Below are 11,394 nucleotides of genomic sequence, written 5' to 3' on the forward strand. Positions count from 1 at the left end.
CACCACACTAGAGAAAGCCCACGTGCAGCAACAAAGACCCAGTGTAACCAAAAATAAATTAAAAATAATTTTTTTTTTAAAGGGCTAAACTTTAGAACTACCCTAATGGTGCAGTGGCTAAGAATTTATCTGCCACCGCAGGGGACATGGGTTCCATCCCTGGTCTGAGGAAGATTCCACATGTTGCAGAGCAATGGAGCCCATGTGCCACAACTAGTGAGCCCAGATGCCTAGAGCCTGTGCTCCTCAACAAGAGAAGCCACTGCAATTAGAAGCCCCCGCTCGCCACACTAGAGAAAGCCCACATGCAGCAATAAAGACCCAAAATAATTTAAACCAAAATAAAATTAACCAAAAATAAACCAAAAATAAAATTTTTAAAGGGCTAAACTTTAGAAGTGGATGGCGCAGTGGCTAAGAATTTATCTGCCACCGCAGGGGACATGGGTTCCATCCCTGGTCTGGGGGGAGATTCCACATGTTGCAGAGCAATGGAGCCCACGTGCCACAGCTAGTGAGTCCACATGCCTGGAGCCTGTGCTCCTCAACAAGAGAAGCCATTGCCATGAGAAGCCTGAGCACCGCAACTAGTTGGCCCTGCTCACTGCAACTAGAGAAAGCCCAAGCGAAGCAACGAAGATCCAGCACAGCTAAACTGAATTTTTTCTTAAATCTTTTTTGAAGAAAAAAGTTAAACTTCAAGTAAGACTTATCTTACATATGCTCGAAGTTGGGTATAAAAGTCCTTTCATGATAATGTTGATGATCTTAACAGTTTTTCTTTTGGTTTAATCAGTAATTAAAGCCTAGAGCAGATACTTGACCCCACAATAAACTGATGCTTAGGAAGCAGGTCACCTCGAACTATTCACCCTGTCCTTTCGCTATTGTCATCAAGGATTGAATGGGATCGTATCCTCAATTTGCTTCTAGATTGCTATACTATTCCAAAAAACTATACCCTACTGCCCTTTGGGGTTCTAGGCGGACCTCACAAGAATAGCTCCTCCAGCCATAAGTAGGTACGGGTATGCACATATTTGGGGATGATCAAAGTGCTCTCTCTGTTTTGTTCATTTAAGTTTGAACCTCTGGTGAGGGCTTCTCTTGCCAGTTCTGTTACCAAATCATCAGATCAGACTCATCTGTGTTTTATTTCTCTCCTTGGCCCTTTCTTTGGGATTGAAACTGACTCCTTAACAACTCAGGTGCTTGGAGAGAGCACATCTGGTGGCCCACGTGTTCTTGTTCTCTCTGAGGTGAATGATGAGATGGTGCTGCAAGACGCTTGGAAGCAAATTTCTTCAGAAGGAGCCGAGGCAACCAGGATCCTCTTAGTTTCAGGTCCCAAGAGGTATCTATTGGCAACCCAAGTTGCCAACAGTTTGGGGTGGAGGAGTGCTTTGTTTTAGTAGAAACAGGGTCCAAGAGCAACTTTTCTGAAGATCTTTCCAGTTTTGATAACATGCAATGAAAGCTATCTATTTGTCCTTGTAATTTCAAAAAGATTGCATGATTTGAAATTAGATGTTATTGTAATCTTTCTTCTCCCTGGGCCACTGTGATGGTGGTCAGATCACAATAAATAACTCTGGGACCTCAGTTTCTCCCCATCTATTAAATCGGGATAATAATTCTCATTCAAAGAATTAAGTGCATGTACACAAAGGTGACCTTGGGTATTTGGAAAGGATGGTGACTTGAAAGATCAATGTATATTGATTATAGTTTTCTTTCTCATTCTCCATGAAACTCAGAGCCTGTTACAGGCATTTCACAGTTTCTCCCTCTTGTGGTTGGCAAGTCTGGCCATAAAGCACCTGGAGGAAAAAAACCCCAGGGATGCTGAAGGCAGCGAGTCTTGGTTTCCCTCTTTTTCTTTTTTTAAATTTTTATTGGAGTATAGTTGCTTCACAATGTTGTGTTAGTTTCAGGTGTACAGTAAAGTGAATCAGTTATACATATATCCACTCTTTTTTATATTCTTTTCCCATATAGTTGGTCCCCTCTTCTTAGATTTCAGTTTCCCCAAGTTGTGTTTCTTCAGTACCAGGCAAAAGTATCATCCTAATTAGAAAATGATGTTCTTTGAAAACCATCTACATGCTAAATATTAATGATGAGAAACCCTGTTCCAGCCCGCCTTTCAGGATGGATTTATTAGTTTGAGATCTTCTTAGGTCACCAGGATGAAAAAGCAGCTCAGGAACAACCCTGGTGTTTAGCCGAAGTTGGTACACAGGAACATAGAGGCTCCTGTGTGTCTTAACCTTCACTGAAGAGAAATGAGGTGAAGGGATGAATATCCACCTTGAATCCTGAAGTAGAACATGTAAGAGGAGTACTGGGGTGTTATCCTGGTCCTCCGAGTTTTGAGCGGTGAAATTCTCTCTTAGTTGAGCCATATCTAAAAAGCTGCACTTTCCAACGTATATTCTTAGGACAAGTTCTTGGAGGGCTTGGTGTTGACACCATTTGATGAGGAAAAACTAAAGCATGGCAATAGTTTTTTAGTGCCCAAGCATTCCTTAAAATGTCTATTATTGACCATTTACCTCAAGACACTGTGATAGGACATTGTGACCAAAGTAGCCACTCTAGAGGTGGCAGAAGATATAATGGGTAGGACTCTCATCGCAAATGCTTGGCTTCTCCTGTTAGTATATTACTTAGAGAGAGTTTATTCCCACTTCCTTCTCCCCCGCATCCCCAAAGAACTTCCTTTCATCTTTTGAATAAGTGCTGTGGCAGGCAGAATTTCTTAAATGACCCCCTAAAAATAATCCCCAGAACCTGTGAATTTGATTAGCTATTGCACCTGTGGTAATGTTTGTTTGTTTGTTTTTTAACTTGGCTCATAGAGCAGATACTTTATTGAAAAATTTATTGGTTATTACTACCAGATAAGAGGCAAGATAAAACCTACTTCTCATTTGCAAAAAGAGTATAAAGTCAGCTCAAAATGGCTGTGACAAGTGTGTATGTTAGGTGCTTTTATTCCAACTCTTGCCAAGAAAGATTTTTTTTTTTCTTTGGACCACTTTTGATGGTTATAAACTGAAAAACAAAACAGGAAACAGTACTGATAAAGACAGGAAAGAAAAATAGGTTTAGAAATAAAAATAGGGATGCTCCAAATGATGGCTTCAGTTCTGTCTCAATAAGGCTGTCTAAAGACAGCTCGGGCAGCAGGTAGCAGTTCAGGTCAATCATACCTTCTGGAGTGGTGGTGGTTCAGTCCCCACTGGCCTGGAGTTCTAAGGCAGCAGACTGCAACCTTGAACCTCAGTGCAGTTGAGGAGTGCAAGCATATTATTTTCTGTTGTTTTTAAATAATGTGACAACTCCCAATTGAATAATAACCAACATCTGAGGCCGCGTCTGAGATCCCACTCATACTCTGCTGTAAAGGGCAGTTTTGAAGCACAGTATCTGAAAGTTGGATAGAAGTCATTCCTCTCCTCCCTTCAAAGTAGGCCCCACACTCCATGGATGGAGGGGGCATGAACCTGACCAGAGGCTAAGAGCCAAGGAAGCAACAAAGCAGGAACCCAGAGAAGGGCCTGTATCCCCATCCTCAGTTCTGGTCCAGTACACAGTGAAGACCCAGCAGGCAGCCAGAGACTTTGGAAGCAGAGAGGTAGGCTTGTTTTTTATTGAATGAGTGATCTATGCAGTTGCCAAAGCCACTATGTACAGAGAAGAGGCGGGGAATTTTATTTCTTGGTCTCTTCCTCCTTGGACAGAGTCTTAATGATTTCCTCCTCCTTGGCCTGAAGCCGCTCTTCACCACGCTTGCGGGTTTCCTTGGTCTTAGACCTGCAGGCCTCAGCCTGTTCCACCAGAGACTTCTTGCGAGCCTTGTCGCCTTCAGCTTGTGGATATGTTCCATGAGATTCCGTTTGTTTTTGAACACGTTACCCTTCACCTTCAGGTACAGGCTGTGATACATGTGGTAGTCAATCTTCTTAGATTCACGGTATTGTCTGAGCAGCCGGTGCAGAATTCTCATCCTCTTCATACAGGTTACCTTCTCGGGCATTCAAGTGTTGGCAGTACCCTTTCGCTTACCTATGCCCATATGCCTGCCTTTCCGGCAAGCCAAGGTGTTTTTCCAGCATCAAGCCCGTGAATGGATAGTCACAGGCTTCCGGATGATCAGCCCATCTTTGATCAGCTTCTGGATCTGCTGGCGGGAGTTGGCATTGGCGATTTTGTTAGTCTCATTGGGGTCCAAACAGACCTTCTTTTTGCCACAGCAGAAGACACTGGAGGCAAGCCTCTTCTGAAGCCTGAGCATACTCATGGCTGCGGCCACAGAGGTGAAAGGAAAGCTATTGTAATGTTATATATGGCACAGCTGACTCAGATAGGGAGGTTACCTGCATGGGCCTGAACTAATCAAGTGGCCCTTAAAAACAATGAGCTTTCTCAGACTAGTGGCAGAAAGAGAAATCAGATTTGAAGAAAGGATTCGATACACTGTTATTATTGGATTTGAAGTTGGAGGGCACCATATGTAAGTGGCTTCTTATATCTGAAATTGACCCCTTAACCAACAGCCAGCAAGAAAATGGGACCTCAGTCCAACAACTGCAAGGAACTGAATTCTGCCAACAGCCTAAATAAGCCTGGGAAGTGGATTCTTCCTACAACCTCTAGATAAGAGCCCAACTCAGTCAACATCTTCCTTGACTTGGGATTTGTGAGACACTAAACAGGAAACATGGACTTCCCAGGTGGCACAGTGATAAAGAACCCGCCTGCCAATGCAGGAGACACAAGAGACGCAGATTCAATCCCTGGGTTGGGAAGATCCCCTGGAGGAGGAAATGGCAACTTGCTCCAGTGTTGTTGCTTGGAAAATTCCATGGACAGAGGAGCCTGGTGGACTACAGTCTGTGAGGTTGCAAAGAGTCAGACATGACTGAGCACACACGAACAGGAAATGTAATCAAACCTGCCTGGATTTTATGATCTACAGAAAGTAAGATAATAACTGGAATTTGTTTTAAACCACTGAGTTTATATAGTTTGTTATGTAGCAATACAAAGGGAACACAAGTGCAGTTTTCCAGTCTGCAAAAGGAGTGAAGTTTCATCCGAATCTTGTGTTGAAAGGAATTCTAAGGTTGACTTATCTGACGTCTGCCTCCTAACTTCATTGACTCTAACCTAGCTCAAGAAGGCAAAACAAGAAAAAATCTTTTAATTTTATTTACTTACTTATTTGCCTATTTATTTATTTTTTGGCAAGACCATGTGGCATGCAGGATCTTAGTTCCCTGCTGCTGCTGCTGAGTCACTTCAGTCGTGTCAGACTCTGTGCGACCCCATAGACAGCCCACCAGGATGCCCCGTCCCTGGGATTCTCCAGGCAAGAACACTGGAGTGGGTTGCCATTTCCTTCTCCAATGCATGAAAGTGAAAAGTGAAAGTGAAGTCGCTCAGTCATGTCCGATCCTCAGTGACCCCATGGACTGCAGCCTTCCAGGCTCCTCCATCCATAGGATTTTCCAGGCAAGAGTACTGGAGTGGGGTGCCATTGCCTTCTCCGCTTAGTTCCCTGACCAGGGATCAAATCTGTGCCCCCTTCAGAGGAAGCATGAAGTCTTAATCACTGGACCACTAAGGAACTCCAGGAATGACATATAAGCAAAAATTGTATGCCTGTAGCTATTTTTACTATAGCTATTTCATTTGTGTGAGGTAAAAACACAAAAGGGAAGGAATTGAAGCACGAGAAGAATTAACCAAAAGTGACTTGAACCCAGGATTGTGGGACTTTCAATCTGGTCAACTGGGGCACAGATTTGATCCCTGGTCAGGGAACTAAGCGGAGAAGGCAATGGCACCCCACTCCAGAAAAAAAAAGCCATTTTTTTCTGGTTTTAACAAGTGAGAAAACTAAGACTCAGATTCAAGAATCATGACTTTGTTCTAGAGGTCACCCAGGTGGAAACATAGAACAGAACAGAAACCCATGACCAGAGCTCCTTGCATTATGCCACACCACAAGGTGTGGGGGCCAGGATATCATTGAAGGAGAGGGAAAGATGAATCTGGACAGTTTTTTAGATTTCTCAGTGAAGGAGACTGATCTGTTTTTCTTACAGTTATCGTCTCTGTGGTTACCTTGCAGATAGTTAGCATTTGCTTACCCTTGTGTTCATTTTATCCACTGCTGGTAATTTCCTGGCCTTCTGGGTAGGCTCAGTTTAGCTGGTTGGCTCAGCTCTTGCCCCAAGATAGATATTTTTTTAACTATTGTGGATTAGAACCTTCTAGGAACTGTGTTGCTGCTTTTAGAGAAACCAATTCTGTAGATCTTACTGGGGAGGGTAGTTGAGGGGGTGGTGTTTATGTGTACGTTGTGGAATGATATCTATGCCTAACAGATTTCCATCCCCATTGCACCCCTAAGGCTTTTCAATCCACTTCTTCCACTATCTGAAGCAAGGACTTTTACGTTTCCAAAACATAGCTGCAAAGGGTAACAAACACCTAGCCCATAACTCCCTTAACAACAGGAGGATAGTCAGTGGGGATTTAGCTCAGGTAAAATCTGTACAATGCAAAAACTCATAAATTTTTCAAAAACAGCTTAGCCTATGGACTTGACCAGATTGAAAGTCCCACAATCCTGGGTTCAAGTCACTTTTGGTTAATTCTTCTTGTGCTTCAATTCCTTCCCTTTTGTGAAATGAGAGGCACATTTTCTTGAGATGTGCCTCCTAGAGATGACATAGAAATAAATGAAATTAGATTTTAAAATTCTTGCTGGAGGAAATTTCCCTGGTGGTCCAGTGGGTATAACTCTGCATCCCCAATGCAGGGGACCTGGGTTTGATCCCTGATCAGGGAATTAGATCCCACTTTCCAAGACTAGGAGTTTACATTGCTGTAACTAAAGATCAAAGATCCTTCGTACCACACCTAAAACCCAGGACAGCCAAATTAAAAAAAAAAAAAAAAAATCTTGCTGGAGACCTAGATCTTGTAAATTGTCTTTATCTCTTCTGTTTCTTAGTTACCAATTTACCAGGAGTAATTTAACACTAGGACTCTCTGCCAGGGCTAAAATTAGACTCCACCACTCTGGGGCTTCCTTTTCTCCTTCTTGCTTTTGTTTTGGGAGCTGGAGGGAAACATATGTGCTGCTGGAGTTAGTAAACTAAAGACCACAGAAAACTTTTCCTGCTAAAAAAACATTGTTTTCATCCTACCCACCTTAATATCCTTTTAAAGAAAGAACCCAAGTCTGCCCTGGATTTTGTCTATTTGATTCACTCCTAGATATGGACCTGGGAAAGCCTAGGAATCCCTGGGGAGTGAGAGAGAGAGGATAAACAGAATTGGAATGGAGACAAGTTAGGCTCTTGATTGCTCCAGCCAGCCTCCCTTTCCCAGCCAGACAGGCTTTCTGCCACCAAAACTATAAGGTTCTCTGTCACGTCACCAAAGGGTCTGGAGTTACTCCTGTGGCCTGACATCTTTTCTGAGGGTGGAAGGCTTCAGGTATCGGACACCTTTCTTGTCCAGGGGTCTAGGGAAAAGGATCAGGCAAGGAGGGAGTCAATCTTTTCCAACTGTAACCTAGAGAGAAACGGAACAAATTCTTCACCAGGGAAGACTGTGTAAACAGTGCCTTTGGCTGGAGCCAAGGAGTTGGGGAAGCAAAGAAAGGGATCTTTGTTCTCCCCTACCCCAGCCAGAGCACAATCGTAGAGCTGGGATTGTTTGCTTTGGCAAGAGACTCCCTGCTTGAAAGGACTAGGCGTTCCAGAGACTGGTGAGGCCTCTGTTAGGTTTCCCTTATGGAGCTGAGAAGAGGACAACCCCCAGCCTAAATCTTTTACCTAAGGAAGTGAGCTGGGAAACCTGGAGGCTTAAGGCATCTGGCCCATTCTTCTCCAGCTTTGTTCGCTTCTTTCCTTCCCAACATTACCACAGCATAGGATGTTAGTTAACCTCAACCTTCCTGCCTTTGAAGGTGTTTTTGGTTCTTGTACTAGTGTTCTGTCCCCAAAGAAGCTACATTTTCACAGAATGCAAGACAATCCCAGGACTCCTTTCTAAGGAGTCCAACAGGAAATAGGGATTCTGAGATCATTTTCTCCAACCTGTTCCTCTTAGGTTGTATTGCACATGACTCTTATAGTTGTAGTCAGTCTTTCCCAAAATGTCCAGAAATGTCCCATTTTCCTTAGATAGCATTGTTGTTGTTCAGTCGCTCAGTCATGTCCAACTCTTTGCAACCCCAAGAACTGTAGCCCACCAGACTTCTCTGTCCATGGGTTTTCCCAGGTGATGATAGGAGTGGGTTGCTATTTCTTTCTCCAGGGGATCTTCCCCATCCAGGGATAAAACTTGTGTCTCCGTGTCTCTTGCACTACAGGCGGATTCTTTACCACTGAGCCACCAGGGATGCCCAATGGGTAGCATTGAAAGAAATCTTAGCTGCTCAATCGTGTCCAACTCTTTGTGACTCTGTGGACTGTAGCCTGCCAGGCACCTCTGTCCATGGGGATTCTCCAGGCAAGAGTACTGGAATGGGTTGTCATGCCCTTCTCCAGGGGATCTTTCCAGCCCAGTGATTGAACCCAGGTCTCCTGCATTGCAGGCAGATTCTTTACCATCTGAGCCACCAGGGAAGCCCAAGAATACTAAAGTGAGTAGCCTATTCCTTCTTCAGGGGACCTTCCCAGGAATCAAACCAAGGTCTCCTGCATTGCCAGCGGATAGCATTAGTGTCTCACAAATGTAAAATAGTATTTATGCAGTGCCAGATGTTCTACAAATCCCATATCATTTCATCTCTGTGACCATTTTATCAGGTAGATACAATTGCCTCCATTTTACAGATTAGGATACTGGAGATTAGCAAAATAAAATAATTTGCCTAAGTCACACAGATGGTGTATTAGTTTACTAGGGCTGCCATAACAAAATACCTTAAACTGAGTGGCATGACAGAAATGTATTCTCTCACGTTCTGAAGGCTAGAAGTCTAAGATCCGGGTGTTGGCAGAGTCAGTTCCTTCCGAGGACTATGAGGCAGAGTCTGTTCCATGCCTCTCCCCTCTCTTCTAGTGGTTTGCTGGTAATTTTTGGCATTCTTTGACCTGTAGATCTATGCTTTCATATTTAGGTGGCATGTCTGTAACCAAATTTCCCCTTTTTTTATAAGGACACCAGTCATATTGAATTAGGAGTCTGCGTTACTCCAGTATGAGCTTATCTTAACTAATTACATCTACAATAACTCTATTGACCAAAAAGGGCACCTGTGAGATACTGGGGGTTAGGACTTTGACATATGAATTTGGAGGGGGACACAGTTCAAGCCGTAGTAGATGGTAACTTGCTATGCCAAGATTTGAACTTGAGTCCCTCTGATTCCAAAGTCATTTGTGTTCTTTCTGCTGTACTATGCTGCCTCCTAAAAATCAGAAAGTTACTCGTAATGTCTGCTGCTTTCCGTTATCTCTCATCTTCAATCCAAACTCTATATGGCTGTTCTCTAACGTGTAGATTTGATCAATCATTCTCTTACTTAAACATCTTTTAGTGACTCCCAGTGACTAACTGGATAAGGACCAGACATTTTATGGTGATAGAGAGGGCCTTTCTTTCATGCCTGTCTTTTCAGTCTACTTTCTCATCATTCTCTCTTCCTATCCAATCACCATAAACTCCAACCATACTGACCTATTTGCAGTTTCTCAAATACGTTATGCTTATACACTCCTTCAGTTCTTGATTTCATTCATCACCTCTCCCAATATATCCCTTTTTGCAGTTATCATCATTTCAACTATTCAGACAAAAAAAAAAACAAAACTGTAGGCTAATTTTATTTTTAAATATTTTTTTTGGCTGCACTGCACTGCATGTGGGATTTTAGCTCCCCATCCAGGCATCAAACCCGTGCCCCCTGCACTGAGAGTGTGGAGTCTTAACCACTGGACTGCCAGGGAAGTTAGGCTCATCTTTGATTCCTCTACTTCCTTCACTCTATACATCCATATCCACTGTCACCACCCTCGTCTCAGTCACCACCCTCTCTTACTTGTACTACCAAATGACCTCCTAACGGTCTCCCTGCCTTCATTCTTGACCACTCCATAGTGAAACGATTACTGAAAGTGAAATTGGTATTGTGATTTGTATTCTTTGGGATTTGTAATCACTGTTCTGAAATTGTGATTCATATTCTTCTGAATAAAACCACCAGTGGCTTACCATTAGACTTGGAATCAAATCTGAAGTCGTCAAAATGCCTGGTAAGTTTTTACAAGATCTTGTCTCTATCTACCTCTCCAACTTTACCTCAGATTACTCCTCTCATCTCAATAATCTATTTACAATTGTGTAACAAATTACCCCAGACTTACTGGCTTAAAACAACAAATATTATCCAAGTTGATTCCCTCTTCCAAGGGGCCTACTAGTGCCCCTCTTCAGGAAAGTAGCAACTTGGAATAAAATCTGGCACGCCTCAGGCTTCTGAGGAAAAGGGGGTGTTTATTTCCTTTGCCTGCCTTTGGCTGCCTACATGTATGGAAAAAAAGAAAAAAAAAAAAACAACAACAAATATTTATTATCTCAGTTTCTGTGGATCAGGAATTCAGAACTGGCTTGGCTAGTTGCTTTTGGCTCAGGATTTCTCATGAGGTTGCAGACAAGAAATTGGCCAGAGCTGTAGCCCCTGTTGACTCAAGGATTGAGGTTCAAAGATCTAACTCCAAGATGTCTCACCTAAATGGTTGTTGGCAAAAGAAGTCACACACTGTCACTCTGCCATCATCTGTTTCTTAGCAGTGTGTCACTAAGTCAATGCAGACTACACCAAAGGAGAGTAGAATTAGGCTCTACCTTTTGAAGTGAGGCATGTCAAAGAATTTGTAGGTAATCAATTCTCAGCCTTCTGACTAAGATCAAGTATAGAATTTGTGGAAACATTTTAAAACTGCACTTATTCCTATAGGTGATTATTTTTTAATTCAGACCTAGTGAGGAATTTATGTACAATCAAGTTCAGCATTTTTAAATGTGCTGAGTTTTGGTGATGTGTATAGTAATAGAATCACTGCAGTTGAGATGTGTGCATTTCTATGACCTCAGCATCTTCTTTTATGCCTCTCTGTAGTCATTCCCCTCCACCACCACCACCACAACCTCAAGCAACCACCGAGTTGATTCTTGTCCCTATGGTTTGTCTTTTCCAGAATGCCACTAAATGCTATCATGCAGTATGTAGGGTTTTGTGTCTGTCTGCTTTCCCTTCACGAAATGCTTTTGAGATTCATCCGTGTTGTTGCATGTATTGTTCCTTTTTGTTGCTGAGTAGTATTTCATTATACAGATGTACTATAATTAATGTATATATTC

At 42.8% G+C, this 11,394-nt stretch overlaps 1 non-coding gene and 1 pseudogene across 1 annotated transcript; one reads left to right on the forward strand and one right to left on the reverse strand.

Annotated features, from left to right (window-relative positions):
* Positions 1-2,172: 2,172 nt before the first annotated feature.
* On the reverse strand, positions 2,173-4,308 carry LOC132345253 (large ribosomal subunit protein eL19-like; annotated as a pseudogene).
* Positions 4,309-10,418: 6,110 nt separating this feature from the next.
* Positions 10,419-10,562, forward strand: LOC112446860 (small nucleolar RNA SNORA67). The gene has a single exon (XR_003034946.1). It is a non-coding gene; the product is annotated as a small nucleolar RNA SNORA67 (small nucleolar RNA).
* The last annotated feature ends 832 nt before the right edge of the window (positions 10,563-11,394 follow it).

This window comes from Bos taurus, chromosome 5 (genome assembly GCF_002263795.3).
Source record: "Bos taurus isolate L1 Dominette 01449 registration number 42190680 breed Hereford chromosome 5, ARS-UCD2.0, whole genome shotgun sequence".
In the NCBI taxonomy this organism is placed as follows: Eukaryota; Metazoa; Chordata; class Mammalia; order Artiodactyla; family Bovidae; genus Bos; species Bos taurus.